Genomic DNA, 20,443 nt, shown 5'->3' with positions numbered 1-20,443 from the left:
ATATGGTTACAAGAGCTCACAGCTCCACCAGATATGTAGCATGGTGTTTTTCCCTCGGCCACATCTCCAAGAAAGATTGAAAAAGGGTGGATAACACTTGTGTAAAAGTGATGGGGTTCTGTACCATCTGGTTCTAATTTTGTAGCAATTTTCCTGAATTGCAATATATGCAGAGATCCTTTATGGGCATATTCAATAATATTATCCCAGTATGTCATAGCTTTTTTCCCAAGCCTTTTGCACCATTTCAGTGTTCCAGGAGGGTTCTCCCAGAAGTAGAGAATAAATTTGTGAAATCAAATGGTGTTGGGGCGTCCTTTTGGTGCATCAGTATTTTCTTTCCTTTCCATCTTATACCAGAGGCGGTAAAAAAAAAAGTGAAAATAAGGGTCCAGATACTATTTAAGTGTTTTTTTTTTTTCACTTACCTAGGATATTAGGATTTTTTTCCACAAAAAAGTCAACTATTTAGTGTGACCATTTTGTGTGAACATTTTGAACTTTGTGCATCTGTATAGACTCAGCTCATTTACTTAGCTACGTAAAATATCCATGCTGCTATATCACTTTATTCAGACCAAGCAAATCCTTTTTTTATCATAGTATATTGCAAATATACAAAGACAGTGAGCCAGTCCTTGGTGAATAGCACATACATTAGCTTTACAATTCATTACTGCTGTTAGAGGCTTGGTTAATAGATTTCTTCACTTCCTGTCTAATAAATAAGACACAACTGAGAGAAAATCTCTTCAACAGCAACAAAGACAGTAATAAATATATTTTTCAGTTAAAGTGGTACTAAATGTAAGTATAACAATGAAATACAATATATGATGCAGTTTGTAAAGAGCATTAACACAGCAGTCTTTATTAATGCCCCCATCTCCCCTCCCCCATACCGCCTTTACCAGACCAAGCTGTACAATTGGAGGATTGAGACCTTAAATATTGTCCGGGTTGCTTATGATAGCTAGATTTTGTTCATTAATTACATAGTTAGTGAGGTTGAAAAAAGACATCAGTCCATAAAGTTCAACCTATGATGTGTGTGTGCTCAGGTACTCACGCTCAGGCACTCACATTTAGGCTCTCACACTCAGGTACATGTAATGCAAAAGGAAAAAAAAACAATTTTTTTTTGTAACTGTTTAGAGCATGTTAGCTGGAGTTCAGCTTTAATTTAATGTATTGGTCAACTATGTAAATCCAATCTAAATCTACTCGCCCATCTAACACTGCCTTTTCCAGAAAGTGCTACTGTGTGTTACTGGCCAGATCACCAGGTGAAAAAACTAAAAACAGAAAAGTAAGACAGAAATGAAGGCAAGGCAAGGAAACCTATGCGCTTGACCATATACCAGATGATAAAGATAAAAACAAGTAGCAGATATAGAGTATATAAATAAATAGGGAATAAAGGAAATTAGCAGCCTATTCTGTATAGTGTCACCACATCCATAAATAGATAAAAGGCAATCAAATTGGCGCTTAATGCATCCCCACTAAAACTTGATAAGAGAACTCACTAAAATAAACACATCAATAATAATATCAAAAATGTGACATCAAATAAATAGTGATTTGATAAAGTGCAAAGGTGCTGAAAGTGCATAAAAATGCATAAACTTCTGTTAGAACGGAATCCAATAAATAGCAGAAAAGTAATATAATCACTAATAGTGAGCAAAGGTCACTATAACAAAGAAAGTGACAGTGAATATAAGTGCCAAGTGATGGTAGACTATTTAGAGTCACCACTAGGATATAATCTGAAGTGCAAATAATAAAGGATAGAATGATGAATGAAATGAATACACAGTGGGAAAAACAACCAATTTACTGTGTAAAGAAACTGTGACTGTATTTAAATGAAAAGGCAAAAAACCCCAGGTACTTCAAACAAAAATGTCCGAGTAAAAACACATAATGAATAAAATATAAATAAAGTTCATATATAATTCATAAATTCATGAAATGCAGATTCCATAAAAGTGCTGATGTGCAAAAATGCCAAAAAGTGTGGGAAACTGTGACCAATCACAAAGTGCGGAAAAATGCTTCTCAGGTGATAGTGAGCAAATTATCCTAAATGAGTGAAATGGCCGCTCACCTCCAAAACACTCTTTAAGAGCTTTTGTACCAATAGGTATCAAGGTCTCCACTAGGATGGTGAACGGTCCTGTAGTGGTCCCTTTAAGGTAGGCTATAATGATCCTTGCGGATAACCAGCATCAGACATCAAAGGAACATCAAAGGCACAGGATATCCTATGTGGGTATCGGGCTCACACACCAAATAAAAGGAAGGGCTTCATAGTGTAGTAAGTTAAATCAAGCAATTTATTGTAAAAAACATATGGTGATCAACTCACATTTAGCTTCAGGCTAAAACAGCATGTAAATAGTAGCATGGCAAGCGGTGGACGCTTCAATACAGCGACTTCCGGTCTCGGCCGTGGACCGGAAATTACGTCAGACGACTTCTCCCGATGCGTTGCGTCACAGCGCAGCGTGACTTTATCAAGGGATTCAAGGGATAAAGGGGCAACTTTAGGTCGCAAGTCATGTCAGTTTTTCAACCTAAGACACTCTGTGTTTACAAAGAAAGTGTATACAAGTCCCATAATAAGAACAATGAGTGTGTTCTTATCATGGGACCTGAGCCTAGAAAAAGCTGTATTTACTATTTCCAAATAAGACTTGTATGTAAAGATAACCCCTGGTCTATTTTTACAAAACTGAAGGACTTCCAACATTTTTTTTACACAGGTGAAGAGAGAAGAGTCAACATAATCTGGTCCGTTTAAAACCTGTCTAAAACATCTCACTAGCTAAAAGAAAGCAGGAGAAATTTGTGTGTGTGTGTGTGTATGTATATATATGTATATATATATATATATCCTGAATGTGAAGGGAAAAGATACATACATAAATTAAGAGATCATTTAACCACTTACCGTCTGCTCACTAGAGCTCTACTGCGGCAAAGTGGCTCTTGCAGGTCTGACGACTTAGACCTACGTCGGCAGACACTCCCCCTTCTCTGCGGCGCGCGCGTGCCGCCGGAGGCTCGCTTCCGCTGTATTCAGTCACAGCGGGAGTCGGGCCAGGGGAGGAGCAGTGGCGATCGCCGCTGCTCTTCCCCGATCGTCGGGGAATCGAGTCTGGAGATCCGCCCGCTTGTGTAAACAAAGCGGGCAGATCTCCTAAGTGACAGGCAGGGTCAGATTGCAGGGTTCAGCATAGCTGAACCTGCGATTTGTCCCTGTGTCACTCAGTCACCTCCCCCCACACACGTCAGTAAGCACCAGGCATACATTAACCCCTCCCTCTCCAATAAAATTAACCCCTTCCCTGCCAGTGTCATTTTTACAGTAATAGTGCATATTTATAGCACTGATTACTGCAGTAATGTCACTGGTACCCCCAAAAGTGTCAAAAATGTCAGTCAAGGGTCCGATCTGTCCGCCGCAATGTCGCAGTCCCGCAAAAAAAATTGCAGATTGCCGCCATTACTCGTTAAAAAAAAAAACACCAAAAATGACAGAAATCTTTCCCTTAGTTAGTAAACGCAATAACTTTTGCGCAAACCAATCAAAATACGCCTATTGCTATTTTTTTTACCAAAAATATGTAGCAGAAAACAAATTGGCCTAAAATGATAAAAAATTTAGATTTTTACATTTTTTTTTGGGGGGGGGGGATTTCATATAAAAAATTTGAAAAATATTGTTATTTTTTTCAAAATTGTCGCTCTTTTTTTGTTTATAGAGCAAAAAGTAAAAATCGCACAGGTGATCAAATACCACCAAAAGAAAGCTCTGTTTGTGGGGAAAAAAGTACGGCGTTGCATGATTGTCAGTTAAAGTCGCACAGTGCCGAATCGCAAAAAGTGGCCCAGACGTAAGACAGCAAAATCCTCCGGTAATAAAGTGGTTTAAAAATGTGGACACTGTACAACGTATATCCAACTAGGAATTTTAGCATGTTTATTAGTGTGCAACCTCTATAATTCATAATATGCTAAGATGGAACTATGGATTTTATTCAAGTATTGATAAGAGTATTCCAATAGGAACCTCATCGTTTCCCTATACATGGAAGTACAAAATAATGTGACTATGACCTCAAATATCATATCCTCTAAAATGGGTTCAGTAAAAAATCTTATCATCTGCTGCTGTAGTAATTATCTCACGATATAGTGATGTATTATTCTGATTAGAATTATCATACATATAGAAGTAGTTTAAGTATACAAATGATTGTGTTTAGATAAACACTGTACATACTGTATATATATATATATATATATATATATATATATATTTGTTTTAATTCACCTATGTGAACTATTGTCTGATAATTATGTAGGGTTATTTTGTCCACAGGAGAATTTAATAATTTCGTACTTTTCAATACATAGTGATATATTATTATTATTAATATTATTATTATTATTATTGTTATACAGGATTTATATAGCCTTGACAGTTTACACAGCGCTTTACAACTTGAGGGTAGACAGTACAACTACAATACACTTTAAAACAGTAGGAATCAGAGGCCCCGACTCAATAGAGCTTTCAATCTAAGAGGGAGGGTCAAGAGATACATATGTTATCAATTGTTATATATGATCTTGTTATCTTTATGTAAAATTGCTGTCTATGTCCATCCACTAATCAAACTATTTATTGTAAATATTTGACTTAGTGAATAAATGTTACGGTAATTTATTTCCATATTCAGTCAGTATTCACATCTATCACTGTGCTATTCTAAAGAAATACTACACTGGTTTAAATTTTCTTAAAATAAGGCAAATTCAGGCAATTCTTGACACAAACGCACAATGCATAACAAAACATAATTCTGTATTCACATATCAACATAACATACACTAAATGTAATCCATATTCTTAGCTAAAATAACACATTTCCAAAATACGTTTAAGTAAGTTCATGGATTATGTGTATACATTAAACCTTTGTTTTATAAAGAGTACTCATAATGTTAGTTACAATTTGTCTTACTGCCATGGGGTTTGGAGTCTAAGGCTAATTGCCTTACAGAAATAATATAGCTTTGCTGTGACTTGATAAAAATAGCTCTGCAGATAAAGAATGATTCAGAAGCATGTACTCATCATCATTACAGAAAAGCAAAGGAAGACAAATAATTCACTGGCTTTCATTGTTAAACTAGCAAAGAATTGTGCTCAGCTATATAATTGAACAAAGATGTATTGTATGCAGGTTGCATTTTGTAAATTTTAAATTATTTACTGTACTGCTAAGATTTTCATTTATAATAGTATCCTATGATGCCTTACAGCATAATGCACATTATAAGATTCATGTTTAAATGACTAGTTCAAAGGAATCCCAAAGGTTTCACTAATATTAAAGAGAGGCTGAGTTAAAGGTAACCATCATGCATGTCTGGTATGTATACCAATGTCAATAAACAGTTTTGTATACAATAATTTCATGTTTCCTTATATAGGGGATGCCGGCTATAAGCAGCTTCCAGAAGCTATGTGTGTGATTATAGGTAGTTCATGTTATACATTGACATAAACCAACAGCTTTTGGCCAAGCAAAGTTGAAGCTACTTTATATCTTTGTCTTGTAGCACTCTACCATCTCATTCTTTTTGTCTCTTGCTCTAATTCTCCTTCTCCTGCTCTCTGTCTCCTCAGTATAATTCCAACAAACTACATTGGCAGGACTAAAAACATTTATGCATTGCCAAAAGCTTTTAGGACCTATTATGAATTTAATTGTGTTGTTGGGGGATGGGGGTAGGAATAGTTCAAAGGACCCTATTAGGAGTACAGGATAATATACCATACTGGGAATAAGAGTTAATTACAGGAATGTTCTGAGGCAGTGAGTACTATAGAAAAGTCATAGAGTTTGATTTATTGAGATTTATATATATTATAGATGTTAAAATAATTTTTACGTACACATTGACATTTGTTTCTGTTCCTTTTTAGGATGATAACATCCTGTGTGTGTAAATCATGGAATGTACCCTGGAAAACCTATTAGTACATTTATGCCTCCATGAAGCTGGCATCAGAGATGTGGCACTGCTTGTGCTTTATGGAAGAAGCCATCTTGATGTCCTCCACATGATCTGTTTACAGAAAGTGGATATATTGTGGATGCAGGACAATGTCAAAGACTTAAATAAATACCATGTCAGGCTAAAGGTAAATTAGAAGGCGAGAAGTAGGGTATTATAGCTGCGAATTGCAACCAAGATCTAGACAACACTAGCTTAGGTGCAAACTGGAATTCACTTTATTGTAAATTCACACAGAATACATACCACACAACATCTAACAGCACATCTAACGAACAGCTAACATATACATAAACAGTAACCTAATCAACAGCTACCAACTAACAGCAATCTAATTAACAGTAGGCTAATAAACAACTAGTCACCCAGACAAGCCTCGGGTTAGTGCCCACCCAGACTGTTTGCCCCCTCCCCAGCAGCAGATCAGCAGTCTCGGAGTGGAGGAAGCTGTCCTCCCTCCCCAACAAAGAGCCAGAGTGGAGGAAACTGGGAGGGAGACAGTACCAGAGAAATGTCGTCCCAGTAGCCGGATGAGGGTACAGGAGAAGGAGCAACCGGCTTATCTCCCCAGTGTCAGTTCAAGGACCAGGGAGGGGAGGAAACCATCACCATTCCCCCAGCGGCGGTCTGGGATGAAAGGAGGGGAAGAAGCATTTCCCCTCCCCGGTGGCAGATTCACAGTTCGGGAGAGAAGGTGGTCGTCCTTCCTCCCCTGAAGCAGATCCACAGTCCAGGAGAGGAGATAGTCATCCTCCCTCCCAGCGGCAGATCCACAGTCTGGCAGAGGAGGTGGTCATCCTCCCTCCCCAACAGCAGATCCGCAGTCTGGGAGTGGAGGAAGCCAACCTATGTTAAACAGAAGTGAAAGTTCTGGAAAGAGGAAGTTATTATTACAGTGTGTGACAAATTGAACCACAGAGGAGGGAGGACCATCCCATATAATCAGGATATTGTCGATGTAAAAAATAAAGTCTCACCAAGCAAACTCGAAACCAAGAAGCTGTACCATATTAAAGCCTCCTAATGTCTGATTCCTTTAAAAGACATGTATCATTGCTGTAAGGAACTGTGCAAAATGTGCCATTTTGTAAAACAGGGACAAAAATTGTTTACCCATAAAAGAACGCTGATTGAAAATGAAAATCAATGATTTTTACAATTGTTCAACAGAGTTTGTAATATATTGCCTCACTTGCCCCTGTGGGCTTCTCTATGTAAGTCGTACCATTAGGCTTTTAAGACAATATTTTGGGGAACACAATTGTTTTATCGAGGAAGGTGTTAATAAACACAGTGTTCCCCACCACTTTCTAGAGGTCCACGGATCTACATCTGGCTTGCAGATAAGGCTAAACCCAGAGGCCTCCCGGAGGCAGAACATTTCCTGGTGGACTTAATGAGGTTATCCAAAATAATAAATTGTTACTTTTTTATGATTTATAACACTAACCTTGTCTCATTTTATATGTAGGATTTTGTTACGTAATGTTTTATTGGGGGGGGGGTGGTTTTGGTTCTTTCTAGTCTGCCACTGTAAGAACAGTCAAGACATCTATACATAAGGTATAGAAAAGAATCACCCCCTTTAAAATAATCATATTTTGTCATTTTGCATTCTGAAATGAAGACAGACACAGTTTATGTTTTATCCAGCTATATTTACTAGTGCAAATTTTAACATCCAAGTAAAAGATTTAACACCAACATGTCAGAAAAAAATTAAAAAAAAGGATCACCCCCTTGTGTCAGTATTTTGTTGGACCACATTTTGCTTTAATTACAGCCTTTAGTCTGTTGGGCTATGTCTCTACTAACTTTGCACATCTAGACTTAGAATATTTGTCCACTCTTCTTTGCAGAACTGCTCAAGTTCAGTTAAATATGATGGTCACTGTTTGTGGACTGCAGTCTTCAAGTCATTCCACATATTTTCAATGGAGCTGAAGTCTTGGCTCTGACTAAGTCATGGAAGGACATTCACCTTTTTCTCCTTCAACCACTGAGAAGGGCTCCCCAATAACATCTATAGCAGACCATTATTTTGGATAAGATGAATGGAAAGCAGCTTTGTTTAAAAATAGAATGAAGAGGCTGGGGATGAAGAAAAGAAAGATGCAATAACAAGATCTGTGTGGTGTACGAAGCGTCCAATAAATTAAGTACTTGTAAAACAATCGTACAGTAGCACAATTCAGGAGAAATCAACAGTAGTGACATTTTTCTAGAGTGTCAATTATACATCTCAGACTAGAAAAGCATGCATGGGATAATCTAGACTTTCTGGACCTTTTCTGTAAGAAAACCAGGTTTCCCAATGTTGGTAAAGTTTAACTTGGTTCCCATCCTTATACGCCATCAATTGCTCATATTGAAAAAATAAAATTGATGCAGCACTTCACTTCAGATATGTAAGGGATAGCAGAAGATTTCCATTTTTTGAGAACCATTAGACTGGCCACTGCTAAGATATTAACAAATATAGGTCCAAGCCAGTGGCGGCTGGTGCTCAAAATGTTTTGTGGGGCGCAAACAGAATAATGTAATAGGCATTGCTTTGTGGCAAAAAACGCGGTAAAACATTGCGTGACTTTGAGGTCACAAAAGTGTGAAAGGGGCCTTCAGTAATCCAGGTATAGTGTGCCCCCTTCATTGCAGAGTGACCAGTGTGCCCCCTTCAATGCAGAGTGACCAGTGACCAGTGTGCCCCTTTTAATGCAGAGTGACCAGTGTGCCCTCATAAATGCAGAGTGACTAGTGTGCCCCCATCAATGCAGAGAGACCAGTGTGTCCCCATAAATGCAGAGTGACCAGTGTGCCTCCTTCAATGCAGAGTGACCAGTGTGCCCCCTTCAATGCAGAGTGACCAGTGACCAGTGTGCCCCCTTCAATGCAGAGTGACCAGTGTGCCCCCACCAATGCAGAGGGACCAATGTGCCCTCATCAATGCAGAATGACCAGTGTGCCCCCTTCAATGCAGAGTGACCAGTGTGCCCCCTTCAATGCAGAGTGACCAGTGTGCCCCCTTCAATGCAGAGTGACCAGTGACCAGTGTGCCCATTTTAATGCAGAGTGACCAGTGTGCCCTCATAAATGCAGAGTGACAAGTGTGCCCCCATAAATGCAGAGTGACCAGTGTGCCCCCTTCAATGCAGAGTGACCAGTGTGCCCCCATCAATGCAGAGTTACCAGTGTGCCCTCATCAATGCAGAGTTACCAGTGTGCTCCCTTCAAAGCAGAGTGACCAGTGCACTTACCTGATTTGCAGCGGCAGCTTCACCTCAGTCCTCAGTCCCCCGCGTCTCCTCGAGTCCTCAAGTACTCCCTCCTCCTCCTCCTTGGCCAATGGCATGTGTTTGCCTTTCGGCCAATCGGGAAACGGGTCTCAGACCCACTTCCTGAATGGCCAGGAGGAGGATCCATGTGACAATAGCGAATATTCATTTGTTATTGTCACAAAAATGGGTGGGCTTAGGGCGCAGTGCTCTGTGCCCTGGACCAACCCTTTTCTGAAGCCTATTAGAGCCTCTGGCTCTAATCACGTGCTTCAGAAAAAAAAAACATTGAACTCCATGCATCCGGCGCCCCGCATGTAGATTAGGGGGCCAGACGCATGGATGGGGGGGCGGCGCCTCTGCGCCCCCAACGCATCAGCCGCCACTGGTCTAAGCTGTGGTGGATAATTGTCTACATTTATGGAAAGAATTGCTTGATCCACATTTGCTTTCACCGAATCCCCTGTCATCTCAGAAAGAAGTCAATAGACTTCTCTCTAGTAGGATGTCTGTAATTCTGTCTCCCATTTAAGCTCTTAGTAAACAATAGTTTTGCTTTAGGTTCATGGTAAAATGAGGATATTCCCTTAGCATGCTTTGAGGTTGAGTTTCAGAAGGACCATGCAAAATTATGAATTTTCCAAGTGAGAAGAGGGTGGTGGCCAAGATTAGAAGCCAATCTAGCAAAGGTCAGAAATTCAGTAGATGGGACGTGGAATCTTTGCTGCAGGGTTTCAAAAAGTGATAAATTTCCTATTGGTAATGAGATCATCAGTGGTATGCATCCCCCGGGCCGCCCATTGTTCAAAGGACTAATCCGAAATTAGGATTTAGAGAAACCCTGGTAGGTATTGGAATATGGGGAGGTTGGGATAAATTATTACTGGTCTGAATATAATAAGACAGTGCTGTAACAACTGCCTCAATGAGTGGGTGAGCCCAGTGATATACGGTGTGACTTAACAGGACTGCCAGTAGCAAGGCTACCAAGTGGTACAGCAGCCTGTTCCAAATTGCACCATGGTTTTGCATAGGGTTGTCAAACTCAAAATTTAAATTGGTCTAAAATAGCTACCATGTGGTAATCCTTAAGGATAGGGACCCCCATGCCTCCAGCTTTCTTATGCTGTGAATGTATAGAAGGTGAACATCTTGCTTTTTTGTCCAGCGATACAAATTTGGAAAGTTTGGATTATAATAGGCATTAGAACTTCTCAGGGATACATATAGGTAGAGTTCTAAAGTAATAGAGAATTTGGGGAAGTAAAATCATTTTAAATACGACAAGCCTGCCTGTCCAGGAAAGATAAAACTTTTTCATTCTCTCCAATTCTCTATGTACTATACCTTTAAAGGGAGCGAAATTTGCTTCATACAAATTGGTCAGGGGTGTAGTGATATGTATTTCCAAAAATTTGATAGAACCCTGAGCCCACGAAAAAGCAAGGGTAGGCTATAAATAACCCTTCATTTTATCATTTATTTTGACACCTAAGATGCTTAACTTGGCAGCATTGACCTTGTACTAAGATATCTTATTGAATAATTCAAGAATTTCATATGTAGGGAAAGAGCGGGAATAATAAATGTTAATAATTGTCAGCGAATAACGAAATGTATGGGTTTTATTTGAATTGACATTCCTTCACTTTGTGGATCGGTACAAAATTTTCAAGCCAATGGCTCCATAAGTATTGCAAATATCAAAGTTGAAAGGGGACACCCTTGTCTCATACCATTGGTAATTGGAAAGTTGGAGGAAAACATGCCCATCAACGAAAACATAGGTGGGGGCTGGGTGTAGAGAACTGAGATTACTGTGTGAATTCCTCCTGAAAAGCCAAATTTGCAAAGTACTTGCAACAGGTAGCCCCAGTGTATCCGATTTCTGTCAAAGGCTTTCTCTGCATTTAACATAAGGAAGAGAAAGGGTGAGCCTGTAGCTTCTGAATAATGCACTAGATTTAAGATATGCCTAGTGGCATCTTGGGGTTGTCTGCCTGGGATAAACCCAACTTGGTCTATTTTAATCAAATTACTGTAGGAATAAATTGTAGTGATGAGCCAAACATCCCCCTGTTCGGTTCACACCAGAACATCTCGAACAAGGGAAATGTTCTAGCGAACATGTGAACTCCATTAAGTGGGACACGAACATGAAAAATCAAACGTCCTAATTTTAAAGGCTTAAATGCAAGTTATTGGCCCCAAAAGTGTATGGGGACCTGGGTACTGCTAAAATCTGATGGAAGATCCCAACTGCTGGACAGAGTAATTACAGAGATGATGGTCACTGATGACCCGCCATTTACAATAGTGTCTGACTCTGGATATAAGCGGTTAATGTCCATAGTTGAGCCAAGGTACACACTGAAGAGCGACAAATTTTATTGAACTGAAATGCTGCAAAGGATTCACCAAAAGGTTGTTGACAAAGTAAAGACTATGCTGCAACCAGAGAATGCTGGCAACTCACTCTCATTCACGACTGATTGCTGGTCAGGACAAGCAGAATCACTAATGAGTCTTACATGCCACTTCATTGACAGCGGATGGACAAGAAGGCATTTGGTGTTGAATACAAAAGTGATGCAAGGATCCCACACTGGGCAGTACATTCGAGAAATGTTTCCAGGCATGCTAGAAGAATGGGGAATCACCAAAGACCGAGTGATGCTTGTGCTGCAAGACAGCGGAGCGAACATGGTTAAAGGTATGAGACTTGCTAAAGTGTCAGACCTCAGTTGCATGGCACACACCCTCCAACTTGTGGTAAATTATGATCTGTTAAACCAGAAAGCTTTGCTTGACATTATTAGCATGCTGAAGAAGTGCGCAGGCCATTTCCACCATTCTATTTTTACCAAGCAGCGACTGTGGTGCATTCAGGAAGACCTTGGTCTACCCAAAAACAACTTGACATAGGCTGTTCCAACACAATGGAACTCAACTCTACACATGTTACAAAGGTTGCTGGAGCAGAAGCGAGCTCTCACTATATATTTTGGTGAATATGGACTTGGAGGACATTCTTGTCCTACTGCTGATCAGTGGGACATAGTAGCCAACATTATTGAGACGCTCCTACCCATTGAGGAAGTGACACTAGAGGTGAGTTATTATGACTCATCTGTGTCCTCTGTGATCCCATGTGTGAGAGTGCTGAAGATGCTTCTTCAACAGAATGAAGGACCCAACACACGTGGCATTAAAGCATGTAGGCAGGCCACGAGGGACAGCCTCACCAAACGGTTTGAGAAGAATGAGGAGAATAAAAATGTTGTGCTTGCATGTCTTTTGGATCCTCGATACAAGAACCATCCCTTCTCTTCTGATGATGTATTGGCCAAGGCAAAACAATGGCTGACAGAAGATATTCAACAGAAGGTGCAGGAAGTTCCTCCTGACGAAAAGAAAAGTCAAGAAGAGAAGGTTTCTGATGTGGAAGAGCAGGATGCAGGAGAAATATGTCCAAAAAGACAACAGACAGAAGAGAAAATTCATCATAGTCAAATAGATGCCATGTTCAGCGTTTTATTGGGGCCTCATGCGGAGGATTCATCAGAATCTGCAATAATGAGCCTAGATGATGAACTTCATCTCTATTTGAAGGAACCATCAATTGACAGAAGAAGTGATCCTCTTCAGTGGTGGAAAGAAAATGAGGCACGCTACAAAAGACTTGCTTCTCATGCTAGAAGATACCTTTCTGCTCCTCCTTCCTCTGTACCAAGTGAGCGTGTTTTTAGTGAAGTGGCAGCAATTTATGAAAAGAAAAGAAGCCATTTAACTGGTAAACATGCTAAAATGTTTTGTTTTCTGCACTATAATATTGTACTACTTAACTAGGAGTTTTGATTTGAAAGTGTAGTAGTAGTGTCTGTCCACCAGTCCACTGAGTCCACTCCAATCCACTGCCTAGCTTTTGTCAAGCTATTTTTTCTAGCAGTTTTGCACTGACTGTGCTGCGCTGTACTGCAGTCAGTGCAAAACTGCTAGAAAAAAAGCTAGACAGTGGAATGGAGTTAGTGGACTACTGCTGCAGTAGTGCGTCACTCACTGCTGCAATAGATTTAAATCACTACTGCAGTAGTGCAGTAGTGATTTAAAATTATTGCAATGAGTGAGTGCTCTACTGCAGTGGTAGTCCACTGACTCCAGTCCAGTCCACTGTGTAGCTGTTGTGTTGCCTAGCTTTTTTTCTAGCAGTTTTGCATTGACTGCAGTAGTTGCAGTGAGTGCCATCCTGCAGAGGTAGTCCACTGATGCCATTCAAATGGACTGTGTAGCTGTTGCCTAGCTCTTTTTCTAGCAGTTTTGCACTGACTGCAGTAGTTGCAGTGAGTGCGTACTGCAGAGTTAATCTATTGACTCCAGTCCAACCCACTATGTAGCTGTTGCCTAGCTTTTTTTCTAGCAGTTTTGCACTGACTGCAGTAGTTGCAGTGAGTGCCATACTGCAGAGGTAGTCCAATGACTCCAGTCCAATCCACTGTATAGCTGTTGTGTTGCCAAGATTTTTTCTAGCAGTTTTGCACTGACTGCAGTAGTTGCAGTGAGTGCCATACTGCAGAGGTAGTCCACTGACTCCCTTCCAATTGACAGTGTAGCTGTTGCCTAGCTTTTTTTCTAGCAGTTTTGCACTGACTGCAGTAGTTGCAGTGAGTGCCATACTGCAGAGGTAGTCCAATGACTCCAGTCCAATCCACTGTATAGCTGTTGTGTTGCCAAGATTTTTTCTAGCAGTTTTGCACTGACTGCAGTAGTTGCAGTGAGTGCCATACTGCAGAGGTAGTCCACTGACTCCCTTCCAATTGACAGTGTAGCTGTTGCCTAGCTTTTTTTCTAGCAGTTTTGCACTGACTGCAGTAGTTGCAGTGAGTGCCATACTGCAGAGGTAGTCCACTGATGCCATTCCAATTGTCTGTGTAGCTGTTGCCTAGCTTTTTTTCTAGCAGTTTTGCACTGACTGCACTGTAGTAGTGAATTAAAATTATTGCAGTGAGTGAGTTCACTACTGCAGCAGTTTATTATGCATTAATACACAATCAGATGATGTAAAATGTCCCTGCAATTTAAGTTTTCCTATCAGCTTTCATGCAGTTAAGGTGTGAAGAATGAGCCCTTAATGTTAAAAATGTTAATAAATAAAGATTTACATGTTCAGTAACAGATTTGTGTCGAAATGTGTGTTTATTTTGCAAAATTTTAAATGTGCAAAAATATCGGCCATTATCGGCCGATACTGATATGTGATGGCCAAAATATCAGTATCGGTATCGGCAATGGAAAACCGATATCGGTCGATCACTACCAAAAAAGTCTCACACATGTGGTATCCCTGTACTAAGGAGAAGCAGCAGAATGTATTTTTGGGGTGTAATTCCACATATACTCATGGCATGTGTGAGCAATATATCATTTCGTGACAACTTTGTGTAAAAAAAAAAAAAATTATACATTTTTCCACACAGAATTTGTGCAGCGATTTTTTCAAACGCAACTTTTTTGAAAAAAAAAAACACTTTTTTGAATTTTAATACACAAAAACACACTATATTTCCCAGATGTTTGGTAAAATATAAAAGATGATCTTATGCCGAATACTTGGATACCAAACACGAGATGCTTTCAAATTGTGCCCGCCCGTGCAGCGGCAACAATCAACATTTTTAAAAACCTTTACAAGTTACCACTTTAGATTTACAGAGGAGGTCTACTGCTAGAATTAATTCCCTGGATCTGACATTTGCGGTGATACCTCACATGCATGGTGCAATTACTATTTACATATGACACAAGACCGATGCTTGTGTTCGCCTTTGCGTGGGAGCATAGGGGGACAGGAGTGCTTTCTTTTTTTCAATTTTTTATTTTGCTTTTTTATTTTATTTTCACACTGTCCCTTTAATTTTTTTTCATTTTTATTGTTATCACTGGGAATTTAAACGTCTCCTTTGATACCAATAGGTGGTGACAGGTACTCTTTTTGGAAAAAAATTGAGGTCTATTAGACTCTAGATCTCTCCTCTGCCCTTAAAGCATCTGACCACACCAAGATCGGTGTAATAAGATGCTTTCCGAATTTCCAATGACGTTGTTTATATCAGGTGAAACCAAAGTCCTGAAATTCTTGTAGCTTCCAATTTCGTAGACAATAGAGATGATTGGAGTCATTCTGGTCTCTGATTAGCTCAATGGTCAGTGGACAGAACCACTGGCTGCACTCTTGGGTTCCCTGTTGGGACAGGAGAGCCCAAGAATAAACATGGTAGGCGGGGGGAGGGGGGACTCCCCCTTTCACTGCTTGTAAAAGCAGTCTAGCAGCTAACTAGCTGACCATCGTCTGAAAAAAATAATACCAAGATGATGTCTAAACCTGCAGGCATAATTCCGGTATAACCATTGAAAGTACATACCAGTACTTGCTGGTCCTTGTTGGGCATATATTGTAATGTTCTTTTTTTCATGCTGCCTGTGGGCTGAACGAAAAAAAGAGAACTTAACAGATTCCTCCATTCACATTGATCGATCAGTGGTATGCCCACCATTAGAATACCGCCCTGCATCTACCCACTTCCAATGATGGGCATACATGCACTGTTCTTTTTTTTGTTCAGCCAATGGGATGAATGAAAAAAAAGAACCTAAACAATTCCTCCATTCACATGGATCAATGTGGATGCAGAAATCCCTGCCAAGAAAAGTGAATAAAAATATATGCAGAAGCATAAGGGAGATCCACCTACTGTGTCCTCCCCACCCCCTATGCCTTGGCATAAATGCTTTTTTTTTAACTGCAGTGGTGAAATTACCTCCTACAGTGCTGGAGTCACAGATTTACATATCGTGAGAGCAAACCCTGTTGCTGTCAAAACAAACAAATCAGTGCTGCAGTTGAATGGCGTACCTACAAATCAAACAACGGTTAATTATAAAACATAGTATCAATAAAACATTAACTCCATAAAACAACTTTTTTTATTGCAATCTGTACCAAAAAAGAGAAAAAAATAAATAGCGAAGCATAGGGGCAATCCATCCTATGTCCACCCCAGCCCCTATGCTTCCCATATATGCTGTTTTTTTTTTAACTGTGGTGGTGAAATCACTTCCTACAGCACTGGAGTCGCTGATTTTACGTATTGTGAGAACAAACCCCGTTGCTATCAAAATAAACAAATCAGTGCTGCAGCTGAATGGCGTATCTGCAAAGCAAACAATGGTTAACAATAAAACACAGTAACAGTACAGTATAACAGTAGAATGACATACCTGCAAAGCAAACAATGGTTAACAATAAAACACAGTAACATCAAAACATTACAGTATAGCATAATACAGTAAAACAGTAAGAACAATAAAACGACAACTATTTTTGGCTTTCATATTTTTTATATAAAAAATGGCTGGCTGGCTGGCATCTAACATCTTTAGAGACCCTGTGTGATACTAATACTCCACTAGTGTGTGGTAGCGATGGAAACAGTAACTGATGTAGAGACCAGGTTCGCCAGGACAGGTGGGACAAAAATAATGGGTGTCATGCCTATATCCACGCTTGCTGCAGACACAGCATCTTTTTGGGGTGCTCTTTGGGTAGGGGTACCAGGGAGGACATCCAGAAAATGCTTCTCATGCAGCTGCCTCACTGCTAGAGATGGACGAACATCGGCTGGGGCGGTTCGCGAACACCAGCCTCAAATTTTCTCAAAAGTCTGCGAACCGCGAGTTCACTGCGGGCCCCATTGACTTTAATGGGAGGCAAACTTTAAAAACCTATGGGTCATATTTGCAGCCACAAAAGAAGTACTAGCTGTGCACAAATAGTCCCAGCACATGGACAATGTCATAACAGAAGTATTGCAATTGAAAAAGTTGCCCTACATTTTTTTTTTTTACAGCAAAAAATATATATTTTTTTCATAAATCAGCCAGAACTGACAGCAGCCGGTAAATACATTGTCTAATACATAGGGGGTCCATTCACACATCTGTAAAATGCGTCCGCATCCATTCCACAATTTGGCGGAACCTTTACAGACCCATTGTTTTTCATTTTCAGTCTGAAAAATTAGGCATTCACAAAAAAGTAAATGTCGGCCATTCCAGGCCCCAAAAATTTGCCCGCATGTGTTTACCTGACAGCTAAGAATGTAGTATTCTGTGGCTGAAGGTACATTAGGCATTCACATGATACAGAAGTAAGAGTCGGCCATAAAAGGCCCCAAAAATTAGCCCACATGGGTTTAACTGACAGCAAAGAACTTTGTTTTTGATGGCTACAGGTACAGTAGGCGTTCACAGGATACATAAGTAAGTGTCAGCCTGTATAGGCTCAAAAAATTAGCTCACATTAGTTGAGCTGACAGCAAAGAACTTTGTTTTTGATGGCTAGAGGTACAGTAGACATTCACAGTATACAGAAGTAAGTGGCGGCCTGTATAGGCTGCCAAAATTAGCTCACATGGGTTGAACTGACAGCAAAGAACGTAGTATATGATGGCTAGAGGTACATTAGGCATTCACACAGTATACAGAAGTAAGTGGCGGCCTTTATAGGCTCCAAAAATTAGCTCACATGGGTTGAACTGACAGCAAAGAACTTCGTTTTTGATGGCTAGAGGTACAGTAGGCGTTCAAAGTATACAGAAGTAAGTGGCGGCCTGTATAGGCTGCAAACATTAGCTCATGTGGGTTGAACTGACAGCAAAGAACGTAGTATATAATGGCTAGAGGTACATTAGGCATTCACACAGTATACAGAAGTAAGTGGCGGCCTGTATAGGCTCCAAAAATTAGCTCACATGGTTTGAACTGACAACAAAGAACTTCGTTTTTGATGGCTACAGGTACAGTAGGCATCACAGGATACATAAGTCAGTGTCGGCCTGTATAGGCTCCAAAAATTAGCTCACATGGTTTTAACTAACAGCAAAGAACTTTGTTTTTGATGGCTAGAGGTACAGTAGGCATTGACAGTACACAGAACAGTAAGTGTCGGCCTGTATAGGCCCCAAAAATTAGCCATTCAATGGACATGAAATGCCTTTTATGCCGCTGTATTTAGCGAAGACAAGGACCAGGAATTTTTGTGGGTTGATGGCGGTCTGGCAGATATTTGTGGCCTGTGATACGGAACTGAAAGAAACATGGTCTACTGGTGGTCACATGTGTTGAATTCCTCAGAGATCCATGCCTCATTCATTTTTATAAATGTGAGGTAGTCTACACTGTCATGAGCTAGGCGAGTGCGCTTATCGTTCACAATCCCCCCTGCTGCGCTGAACGTCCTTTCGGACAGGACACTGGATGTTGGGCAAGCCAACAGTTCCATGGCAAATTGTGCAAGCTCTGGCCAGAGGTCAAGCCTGCCCACCCAGTAGTCCAGGGGTTCATCACTCCTCAAAGCGTCCACATCGGCCGTTAACCCGATGTAGTCGGACACCTGTCGGACACCTTTTTTTTACGCTCCAACATTTGAGCCACAGAAGCCTGCCTTTTTCCAGAACAACGTGGCGATGGCATCATGGAAGGTGGAGTGTTGGACAACTGTGAGGAGACAGGAGAAGGAGAAGAGGCTGGACGGTGAGAGCATGGAGTGTGGCTTTGTGGGTTCTGACGATGTTGCTCCCACTGGGCTTGGTGATGGCGGATTTCAGGTGCCTTCTTAAGGCGGTTGTCCCTAGGTGAATGTTGGGCTTACCGCGACTTATGCGTTGACTGCAAAGGCTGCAGATGGCAACACTGGTGTCAGCAACGGACACATTAAAAAAAGCCCACACTGCGGAGCCATGTGCCGGCGTCCTGGGAGCGCCAGATGTGACTGTACATGGTTGAGGGCTCACTCCTGATACATTTGCTGTCTGCTTTGTACCTCTTGTGCAATGCAAGTTCTGCCTGCCTCTCCTCCCTATCTGCCGGTCCGTCAGTCAGCCAGTTCTACAAATAATTGGCCAGTAACTGTTTACACAGCAAGAGGCCAAATTTTTACAGGACTAAAATACAATCTTAGAAAATGATACTGTTAAACAACACCTCACTTCAATCTGTGGTATTGGGGGGGCCACAGGTTTATCACACCAGTTCTACAAATAATTGGCCAGTAACTGTTGTCACTGTGTGTAGCACTGTATACACAGCAAGAGGCCAAATTGTTACAGGACTAAAATACAATCTTAGAAAATTATACTGTTAAATAACACCTTGCTTCAATCTGTGGTATTGGGGGGGGGGGGCACAGGTTTATCACACCAGTTCTACAAATAATTGGCAAGTAACTGTTGGCACTGTATGTAGCACTGTTTACACAGCAAGAGGCCAAACATTTGCAGGACTAAAATACAATCTTAGAAAATTATACTGTAAAATAATAGGGATGATCGAATGGTTCGGGTCGACCATTGGTTCGACCCGAACATTGGGTGTTCGAAATTCGGCCGAAATAGGCAACCAGAACCAACCAAAATGCAATGGGACAGGAACTGGGCTTTAAAAGCCTGTGATTGGACCAGAACCATCAGTAAAAGCCAATTGAGGGGGCAGGAGAATGCTAGGAATGTGATTGGAGTGTCTAGGGGGTCCAGAGGCAAATCATTAGTGAATATGCCCCCCAGTATATAAGATAGCCCAGCCAAATTCCTAGCTTTGTAATACAGGGACGTGGAAGAGAGTGGAAGCAGTTCTGTTACTTCTGCTTCAAAAGTGTCATTTAGCAATTATTAGTGTGAGGAAAGGGATATCTAGTTAGGGTACTATTTTCCACTATATCTAGATTTAATAATCTAGTTTCTATAGGGAAAGTGTTAAGTGCCAGGGTGACCGTAGTGTAGTGTAGGGTGAACTGACACTGACTGCTATGGCAATGTGACCAAACCCTTCCATTTCAAGGGTGACCGCTATAGAGAAAAGATTGTTTCTCTTAGGTGACTTATAGAACAGCGATATGGCTTCTCGCCTGTCAGCCTGCTTTTTGCTGCAGGCGTTTATAGGGTTTTTTTGAGGACATGTTTGGACTCAGGCATAACATCTGAACTTGTGTATAGGGGTATATATACACACACATGTATGTA

The sequence above is a fragment of the Pelophylax lessonae genome, assembly GCF_965119305.1.
Source record: "Pelophylax lessonae genome assembly, chromosome: 3".
NCBI classification, from domain to species: Eukaryota; Metazoa; Chordata; class Amphibia; order Anura; family Ranidae; genus Pelophylax; species Pelophylax lessonae.
Note: the sequence above shows the minus strand (reverse complement) of the source record.